The sequence below is a fragment of the Mercenaria mercenaria genome, chromosome 5 (assembly GCF_021730395.1).
Source record: "Mercenaria mercenaria strain notata chromosome 5, MADL_Memer_1, whole genome shotgun sequence".
Classification (NCBI taxonomy): domain Eukaryota; kingdom Metazoa; phylum Mollusca; class Bivalvia; order Venerida; family Veneridae; genus Mercenaria; species Mercenaria mercenaria.
The window spans coordinates 34,682,762-34,693,861 of NC_069365.1; positions in this window are offsets into that span (position 1 = coordinate 34,682,762).

The window sequence follows — 11,100 nt, forward strand, 5'->3', positions numbered from 1 at the left end:
CAGAAAATACTGTTACTGCTAAAAGATCACTTGCCCTGAAAGACACGTAACATATACCGGAGGTTTCATTGATCAACGGCCTGAGTATGAGAGTTTATATCTGGGCTATGCTATGAAAAGCTTAATAGAACCAAATATTTAACTTGTATATACATCTGTATCGCTGGCATACTAGTATTGCTGGGTATTAGCACAATATACGAGTCAAGAGCAGAAAGCTATGCAATTATTAATAACACGAGGGGAACTCATTGGCTGTGTGGTTAAGACCACTTTCCCCTCACAACACTGGGTCCTGAATGTTAAAATCTTCCAGGCGGGGAAGACTCCGAGTTGACTTGTTCTACCCAGGGATATACATAAAGGGAAAAGTGACCACGCCCCTGGCAGTCATGTGTTTTTGATAAATCGGAATCATTTGAACAATCTTGGTAGAGGGTCACACAAGAACCATTTGTGTAAAATTATTCCAAAATCGGGCCAGCAGTTTCACACAAGAAGATTTTAAGTTTCCACTACATACACATAGGGAAAAGGTTATAACACACTAAATAGTTTTTGTTCTTTATTCTATATAAAATTGACCTATTTCCAATGGCCGCAGCACACACCAGGACCCATTTTAAATGTCTGTAACCTACATTTTCTTGAAGAATATTGTTAGTGCTAAAGAAAAATCAAAAGAAAAGTGGGGATCATGTTTGATGCAAGAAAAATAATTTCAGTCAAACACACAAACTGCAAAATCAGCTAAAAAATGAGACCCTAAATTATACTAGTGGTGTATGATCTAAGTTTCCATGAAAAATTTTGTCATGTTGTTATTTCATTATGAAAATGCTACCTACATGTCAATCATAGATCTGTCATGTGATTTTAGCAAAAACATTGCAAAGAAAATACGGAAAATAGCTCTACAGAGCCAAAAAACTGAGGACTATTTGTGTCCGCCATTATGCGATACCATTTTTTTTCGCGCCATTTTTCTATTTAGTGTCTGTATGCCAAAAGTGACCATGCCCTCTGGCCGCCATGTTTTTTGACAAATCAGAATAATTTGAACAATCTTGGTAGATGGTCATACGAGGACCATTTGTGTAAAATTATTCTAAAATTGGGTCATCAGTTTCACACAAAAAGAATTTTAAAGTTTCCACTATATACATATAGGGAAAAGTGACCACGCCCTCTGGTGGCCATGTTTTTTGACGAATCAAAATAATTTAAACAATCTTGGTAGAGGGTGACATAAAGACCATTTAATTATGTGAAGTTATTTCAAAATCGAACAATCGGATTAGGATAAATCGTTTAAAGATTTTTCTATTTTTAGCTATGGCGGCCCCTATGTGCTTTTAAGTGGAACCGTTTAACAACTTTGGTAGAGGACACTCTAAGGAACATCCATGCCAAGTTTCATCAAAATCCATTCAGTGGTTATGGAGGAGATGTCTTTTAAACACAATTGACGCACGCACGCACGACGGACGCCGGACAAAGCGTGATCACAATAGCTGACCATGAGCATTACTCTGGTGAGCTAAAAAGTGGTTGTTTTGTGTTTGAGTGTGAATTAGCTGTTTAACAAAGTGTGAAGTAGCAAAATATCAGCCTCTGTTTCAAAGACTGATAAAGAACGTTGCACAGAGAATTCTTTTAAAGTTGGGCATTTCCTGATAGTATCTTTAAAGTAGGTTACCCCACTATATGCAGGTTTTTTTACCAAGTGGGGAAGGGCCTGGGCCTATGATTTGGGAGAAAAGCACAGTATTTGGGCAAATGGGAATACAAGAAGGTCATGATGACCCTGGATCACTCACCTGAGTTATATGAACTACATTTTTCAAATGTAAAACTGATGTTAAAATACTAAGAAAGTAGGTCAGTAGGTCACATTCATGGTCACTGAAAGTCAGTTTTAAGATCGGTGTGCAGAACTGTATTTGTCATCCAAATTCAAAGCCCTGTAGGTCAGTAGGTCAAGATTAAGACTATTCAAGATGAGTATTGAAGTCTGTATCAAAAATTATACAAGTGGTTCAAATTTCTATTCTGTAACTTCAAAAACGAAAAAGTAGGTCAGTAGACCCCGGGGTTATGATTTGAACAAACTTGATAGCTGACCTCTAGATAATACTAAATACCAAACATTTAAGGTCTGGGCCTAATGGTTCTGGACAAGAAGAATTTTAAATATTTTTCCTTTATAAGTCAATCTAAAACAAAGGACCTCCTGGGCGTGGCATATATTGACCCCAGGGTCATGATTTGAACAATCTTGTTTGAAAACCACTAGAGCATGCCAAATACTAAACATCTAAGCTCTGGGCCTTATAGTTTCAGACAAGAATTGTTTTAAAGGTTTTTGCCTATACAAGACTACAATGTGACCCCCGGGGCGGAGCCAGTTTTAACCCAAGGGGGTGGATAATTTGAACAATCTTGGTAAATGACTACTATATGATGCTACATACCAAATATCAAAGCCCTAGGCTATGTGGTTTTGTACAAGAATATTTCCCTATATAAGTTTATATAAACCGTGTGACCCCTAGGATGAGGCAATATTTAACCTAGGGGGATCATTTGAAAATCTTGGTAGAGGACCACCAGATGATGCTACATACCAAATATCAAAGCCCTAGGCCCTGTGGTTTTGGACAAGAAGATTTTCAAAGTTTTCTCTTAATAAGTCTATGTAAACCATGTGACCCCCAGGGTGGGGCCATGTTTGACCCTAGGGGGATAATTTGAACAATCTTGGTAGAGGACCACTACATGATGCTACATACCAAATATCAAAGCCCTAGGACCGGTTGTTTTGGACAAGAAGATTTTTTAAGTTTTTCCTTTCAGTTGCCATGGCAACCATAGTTCAGTATGGAATTCAATTCTTTGAACAATTTTTTAAGAGGACTATCCATGTGAAGTTTCATCAAAATTGGCCTGGTGGTTTAGGAGGAGATGTTATTTAAAGGAAAGTGTGGACGAACGCCAGATGCTGGACGGACGACCGACAGACACCGGACGGTGAGTGATCACAATAGCTCACCCCAAGCACTTTGTCCTCAATTTTTTTTTTTTTTTTTTTTTTTTGGATTTAACATCGCACCGACACATTATAGGTCATATGGCGACTTTCCAGCTTTAATGGTGGAGGAAGACCCCAGGTGCCCCTCCGTGCATTATTTCATCACGAGCGGGCACCTGGGTAGAACCACCGACCTTCCGTAAGCCAGCTAGATGGCTTCCTCACATGAAGAATTCAACGCCCCGAGTGAGGCTCGAACCCACATCGATGAGGGGCAAGTGATTTGAAGTCAGCGACCTTAACCACTCGGCCACGGAGGCCCCACCTTGTCCTCAAATGAGCTAAAAAACGAGAAAGTATGTCAGTAGGTCAAGGTCACAGTCAAGTGACCCCTAAGTACTTGTTTCATCAGGTAATTATAATTAAACAGTCTAGGTAATATGATCTGATAATTTTTTATGTATTTCTTCCTATATAACTCATATAAAAAGTGACCCCTTGGGCGGGGCCTCTTTTCGCCCTAAGGACATAATTTGAACAATCTTTTTAGAGACCTACTAGGCAATGCTACATACCATATATCGTAGGCCTAGGCCTTGAACTTTAAGACAAGAAGATTTTTAAAAAGTTTCCTACATAAGTCCATGTAAACTTTCAGACCCCCAAGGCAGAGCCTCTTTTCACCCCAGGGGCATAATTTGAACATTATTGGACCAGAGGTCTATGCAACATACTAAATATCAAAAGCCTAGGACTTGCATTTTCAGGCAAGAAAATTTTAAAGTTTTTTTCCTATATAACTTCATGTAAAACTTGGGACCCCCTGGGTGTGGCCTCTTTTCAACTAAGGGGCATACTTTGAGTAATCTTGGCAGAGAATTACTAGGCAATACAACGTGCCAATAATCAAAAGCCTAAGACTTGCAGTTTCAGACAAGAAGATCTTAATTTTTTTTTCCTATATAAGTCTATGTAAAACTTGGGACCCCAGGGCAGGGCCTCTTTTCACCCTAGGGTAATAATTTGAACAATCTTGGTAAAGGACCAGGAGTAATGCTACATACCAAATATCAAAGACCGATTGTTCTTGTGGCTTCAGACAAGAAGAATTTTAAAGATTTTTCCTACATTAATCTATGTAAAACTTGGGCCTCCCTGGGTGGGGCCTCTTTTCATCTCAGGGGCATAATTTGAATAATCTTGACAGAGGACCATTAAGCAATGCAAGATACCAAATATCAAAAGCCTAGGCCTTGCAGTTTCAGACAAGAAGATTTTTAAAGTTTTTTCCTATATACATGCAAGTCTATGTAAATCTAGGGAGCCCCTGTGCAGGGCCTCATTTCTCCCCAGGATAATAATTTGAACAATCTTGGTAGAGTACCACAAGGCAATGCTACATGCCAAATATCAAAGGCCTAGATCTAATGGTTCAGACAAGAAGACTTTTTAAGTTGTTTTTTCCCTATATAACTCTATGTAAATTCGGACCCCTGGTACGGGGCCTCTTTTCACCCCAGGGGCATAATTTGAACAATCTTCATACAGGATCATTAGATGACATCACATGCCAAATATCAAGGCTCTATAAGCCTTGCTGTTTTGGACAGTCAAGAAGATTTTTTAAGATTTTCCTTTCTATTGCCATGGCAACCAGAGTTCTGTGTGGAATTCAATTTTTTGTATAATTTTGAAAGGGGGCCATACAAGGATCATTCCTGTGAAGTTTCATCAAAATTAAACTGGTAGTTTAGGAGGAGATGTTGTTTAAAGGAAAGTGTTGACAGACAGAGAGATGACAGGCGGCCGGACGGTGAGCGATCACAATAGCTCACCCTGAACCTTTGGCTCAGGGTGAGCTATAAACAAAACAAGAGGGCCACGATGGCCCTATATCGCTTACCTTAAGCGTTATTTAATTTAGTTTAATTGCTTGCTTGAACAATTTCTTTGCTAAAGCTTCAAAAACAAAACAAAAACTAGGTGAGAAGGTCATGTTAAAGATTCTTCAACATAAGTACTGAAAGCTGTTAAAAAATTTTACAGGTGGTCCAAATCTCTTTGCTGTAGCTTCAAAAATAAGAAAGTAGGTCAGTAGGTCAGGGTTATTAATATTTAAGATTAGAATTGAAATCTGTATCGAAAGTTCTACATGTGGTCCAAACTTTGGATTTAATTTCCATGCTGCATCTTCAAAAACAAGAAAGTAAGTCAACAGGTCACGATTAAGACTATTCAAGATGAGTATTGAAATCTGTATCAAACATTATACATGTGGTCCAAAGCTTTTTGCTGTAGCTTCAAAAACAAGAAAGTAGGTCAGTAGGTCAGGGCTAAGAACATTAAAGATGAGTATTGAAATCTTTATCGAAAGTCATTGAATGGTCCAAATTAAGATCGGTGTTCAAAACTGTATATGTCATCTAAATTTCAAGGCTGTATCTTAAAAAACAAACAAAGTAGGTCAGTAGGTCAAGGTCACAGTCAAGTGACCCGCTAATTCTTAAGGTTATCAGGTAATTACATTGTATAATTAAACAGTAGGAAATATGATCAGATCATTTTTGAAGTACTTTTTCTATATAACTCATATACAAGTAACCCCCAGGGTGGGGCCTCTTTTCACCCCAGGGGCATAATGTGAACAATCTTGTTAGAGAACCACTAGGCAATGCTACATACTAAATATCAGAGGCTTAAGCCTTAAACTTTCAGACAAGAAGATTTTTAATTTTTTCCCTATATAAATCTATGTTAAACTTGGGGCCCCTGGGGTAGGGCCTTTTTTCATCCCAGGGTCATAATTTGAACAATTATGGTAGAGGACCACTAGGAAATTCAACATACCAAATATAAAAAGCCTAGGCCTTGCAGTTTCAGGCAGAAGATTTTTAAAGCTTTTCCTATGTTTAGTCTATGTAAAATTTGGGACCCCCTAGGTGGGGCCTCTTTTGACCTCTGCGGCAAAATTTGAATAATCTTGCTAAAACACCACTATGCAATGCTACATACCAAATATCAAAAGCCTAGGCCTTTCAGTTTCAGACAAAAAGATTTTAAATTTTTTTCCTACACAAGTCTATGTAAGACTTGGGTACCCGAGGGGTGGGGCCTCTTTTCACCCTAGGGGCATAATTTGAACAAACTTTGTAGAGGACCACAAGGTAATGCCACATACCAAATATCAAAGGCCTAGGTCTTGTGGTTTCAGACAAGAAGATTTTAAAAAAAAATCCTATATCATAATATGTCTATAATTATTAACCATGTGACCCCCGGGGTGGGGCCATATTTTACCCTAGGGGGATAACTTGAACAATATTGGTAGAGGACCACTATATGATGCTACTTACCAAATATCAAAGCCCTAGGCACTGTGGTTTTGGACGCGAAGATTTTTAAAGTTTTCCCTATATAAGTCTATGTAAACCATGTGACCCCCTGGGCGGGCCATATTTGACCCTAGTGAATAATTCGAACAATCTTGGTAGAGGACCACAAGATGATGATACATACCAAATATAAAAGCCCTATAACCTGTGTTTTTGGACAAGAAGATTTTTAAAGTTTTTCATTTTCATGGCAACCAAGAGTTCTGTATGGAATTCAATTCTTTGAACAATTTTTAAAGAAGACCATCCAAGGAACATTCCTGTGAAGTTTCATCGAAATTGGCCTGGTGGTTTAGGAGGAGATGTTGTTTAAGGGAAAGTGTGGACGGCCAGACCACAGACGGACGCCAGACGGTGAGCAATCACAACAGCTCAGCCTGAGCCTTTGGGCGAGGTAAAAAGTAGGTCAGTAGGTCAAGGTCAAAGTCAAGTGACCCCTAGTTACTTCCGGTCATCAGGTAATTATAATAACAATCTGGGAAATATGATCAAAAAATGTTTATGTTTTTTTTCCTATATAACTCGAATAACAAGTGACCTGTGGGGCAGGGCGTCTTTTCACCCAAGGGGCATAATTTGAACAATCTTGTTAGAGAACCACTAGGCAGTGCTACATACCAAGTATCAAAGGCCTAGGCCTTGAACTTTCAAAAAGAATTTTTAAAATTTCCTAAATATGTCTATGTAAAATTTGGAACCCCCGGGGTGGGGCCTCTTTTCACCCCAGGGTAATAATTTGAATAATCTAAGTAGAGGACAACTGGGCAATACTACATACCAAACACCAAAGGTCTGGGTCTTGTGGTTTAATACAAGAAGATTTTTAAAAAAAATTCCTATAAGTCTATGTAAAACTTGGGACCCCCAGGGTGGGGCCTATTTTCACCCCAGGGGCATAATTTAAAAATCTTGGTAGAGGACCTCTATATGATGTCACATACTAAATATCAAAACCCTAGGCCCTGTGGTTTTGGACAAGAAGATTTTCAAAGTTTTTCCCTATATAAGTCTATGTAAACTATGTGACCCAAAGGGCAGGGCCATATATATGACTCTTGGGGGATAATTTGAACAATCTTGGTAGAGGACCACTAGATGATGCTATATAACAAATATAAAAGCCCTATGAACTGTGGTTTTGGACAAGAAGATTTTTAAAGTTTTTCCTTTTGGTTGCCAGGGCAACCCAAGTTCTGTATGGAATTATATTCTTTGAATAATTTTGAAAGGGGACCACCCAAGGATCATTCCTGTGAGATTTGATGTAATTCTGCCCAGTGGTTTTGAAGAAGATTATTTCAGAAATTGTTGATGGACACACGACGGACATTGAGCAGTCACGGCCACCAGGGAGCATGTTCAGTTTTCCTTATATGTATACAGTGGGCTCTTTAAACATCTGCTTGTATGAAACTGCTGGCCCAATTATAGAATAATCTCACACATAATTATGGTCCTTGTCTGGCCCTTTATAGACTAGTTCCTACACTATGATATATCTTTTTTACATTTCTATGATTGAATGTAATGAACTGAGCCAGTCTTTATCCTATGTCCAATATCATTATAATTTTAACATCATTACTCTGTGAAAATCTCTAAAATAGACATGCTTTTGTCTCTATTGCATTGAATTCTACAAAAAGGGGGAAAATGTAGAAATATCTTTATTATCAGTCTAGTGGCTAGTCTAGGCCCTTTACAAAGATTGTTCAGATTATTCTGATTCCTCGAAAAACATGACCACCAGGAGTATGGTCACTTCTTCCGGTATGTACATTGTATATTATGGAAACTTTAAAAATCTCTTCGTTTGAAACTGCTGGCCTGATCTTTAGCTCATAACCATATAGTAGAGATGGTACCTACCAAAGAAAATCTAAGGGGAGCAACTCTGAATTGACCAATGAACTGAAGCCAACATAAAACACTGGTCAAAAGTGAAAGAAAAATCAGATATGTCCTTTTTCCAACAACTGATCAGGCAGACAAAATATGACCTACATTTGTTTAAATTCCTTTGTATTAATATGCACACTTTTCTCATGGCTTACACTGACAGTTATTTTGTAAGTTCCAGTGAGGCCCTGATAGAAAATTTAGTAGTCCAAGAAGAATATGCAAAATAATGCATAAATTCCTTTGAAAAAAATTTACAAAACGTTATTAAGTTTTGATCTTCAGGCCAAGGTTTCTTATTGTTCTCAATGGTGATACATTGGTTTACACAAAATTTATATATTAAAATGTAAAATTTATATATGCAACAATGAGAATTAACATAAAAGTTACATGTAAATTGATATAACGTTTGTGTAACAAAGTAGCTAGATTGCGTATATTTATTACTTTAATAAATCGTTTTGAAAGTGATTTGTATGCTTTTGTCATTTTGAAGAATTTCTCTTACTGTTCAGGAGTACTTTGCTTCAAATAATGTAACACAAAAATTCATTGTCAGCAAATATAATTACAATGTTTTAAGGTAGTGGTTGTAATTACAACATTTTGAGGTAGCTGATAGGTAATGACTCTAATGTGTAATATATTTTAAGCAATTCAGCATTCTCTGGATGGAACTATCACGAGCATTGCTTTCCTTGAAAAACGAATAAATGCTGAACAAGTATATGGAAATTACTTTATTTGATAATTTTCGTTACTAGTTAACTACCTTAAACAAACTATAAGGTGTTTTATTTATGGTTGTAAACAAAGTAAGCGAGTAACTTCAGATATCAACATTAGTTTACAACTTAAACTGTTTACACATCTTGAAAAATGGTTTTTGTTCGGGCCTCTCATTTACAATTATATCAACAATTATCACCTGAATTGCGTGCATTCATGAGTGGAAAATATTGATAGTAAAATGGTGTAGGGGTTTGTTTACATTATTAAAATCTTTAATAACTTCTTTCAGGTACATTTTTGGTATGGTTTTGGTAAGCTTATGATAAAGAGCATGTCATTCTCTTTCACTCAGAATTTTTACAAGTGTTTTAGACTCTTGGCTAGTCTTGGAATTTGACTTTATTAGAAGACAAAAGGAAGTTCAGTATAGGCTCTTTCAAAGTTTTGAAAGTAGAATAAACTTACACTATACTCTATTGAATTTATTTAGCTGTGGAAACTTTTGATATAGACTATAATTGGGGAAATCCTGAAACCATTGAAAAACGATCAATACAAGAGTTGTCTATTTCGCTTCAGATATTTTGAGAAAGTCATTTTTTAAATATCAAATATTTCTATTTTTACATGGAGAAGAGGAAAACCATAAATATATTTGGTAATTTTGTGCACTTAGCTATCATTTCACACTGAAAAAAGTCTGTAAAGATGAATATGAATTTTTTAGGTACCATCTCTACATATAGCCATGTTTTTTAAACAAATCAAAACAAAAGCTACCACTAAATGTGATTAATACAACCAGACGCTTCTTTGATACATTGTAGGTAAAATATTGTGATCTTGACCTTTGGCTTTCAAGTGTGACCTTAACCTTAAACCTAATGACTTGGGCTGAGCACTCTCCATGTGGTTTTGATTAGGTTAACATGTTTTTTTTTGTTTTTTTTTAAGAAAACCCTTGCAGAGGTTACGGCGATATGGAGCTGACACAAATCTGAGCTTTTTCACCTTCAAAATGTGATCTTGACCTAATGACCTGGGTTATGCACTCTGAATGTCATTCAGACTAGATAACTATTTGATGGTAGTTTTATGAAAATCTTCGAAGCAGTTTAGAAGATATAGTGTGGACACCAAGTTAAGGTATATGACCTTTGACCTCTAAATGTGACCTTGACCTTGGACCTAGTGACCTTGGTTGTGCAGTTTGCACATCATCTTGGTGAGGTAAATATTTGATGCTAGTTTTATGAAAATCTTCCAAGCAATTTTAGAAGGTATGGATTGAACATGAAGTTAAGCTACGTAACCTTTGACCTCCAAATAAAACCTTGACATTGCCTTTGGACTAAGTGACCTGGGTTGTGTACTTTACATGTCATCCTGACGAGGTTCAAACTGATGCAATATTTAAAAAAAATTGTTTCAGCAGTTAAGAAGATATGAAGCAGACACAATAAGGACAAACTAATAAACGGACATGTATAGCTCCCATAAGCTTTGCATCTGGGTGTGTAATAATTTTAAGGAATTTAGTAGTGGGTCACCTAAGGCAAATTGCTGTAGGCAGGGTGGAAGATTTTAAAACCTCTCTGTATAGCAATGTAGATAAAACTAGCCAATACCTCTGGTGGTTCTGAAGATCACCTCAAGAAATATTACTGCAAAATTACTTGGCAATCGGTCCAAATTTTCTGAGATTTTCTATATAGTGATATAGAGCAAACTATCCCTATCCCCTAAATTTGGCATAGGGTCACTCAAGACATTGCTGTGAAATTATTTGGAAACTGAGTTAGTGTTTTTCGTTTGTTGCCATGGCAACCAGAATTTTGCATGGATGACCTAACTTTGCAGGAATTTGGAACAGAACCACTGAAAGTGGACTCCTAGGTTTAGGACAATAATGGTCTCAGAGAAATTGTGGACGAGGGCGGGTTGAATGACAGTTAGACGACGGACATTCAATGATCCTAAAAGATCACCATGAGCACATCGTGCTCAGTTGAGCTATGATGTATAAATCAGTATATTATCAAC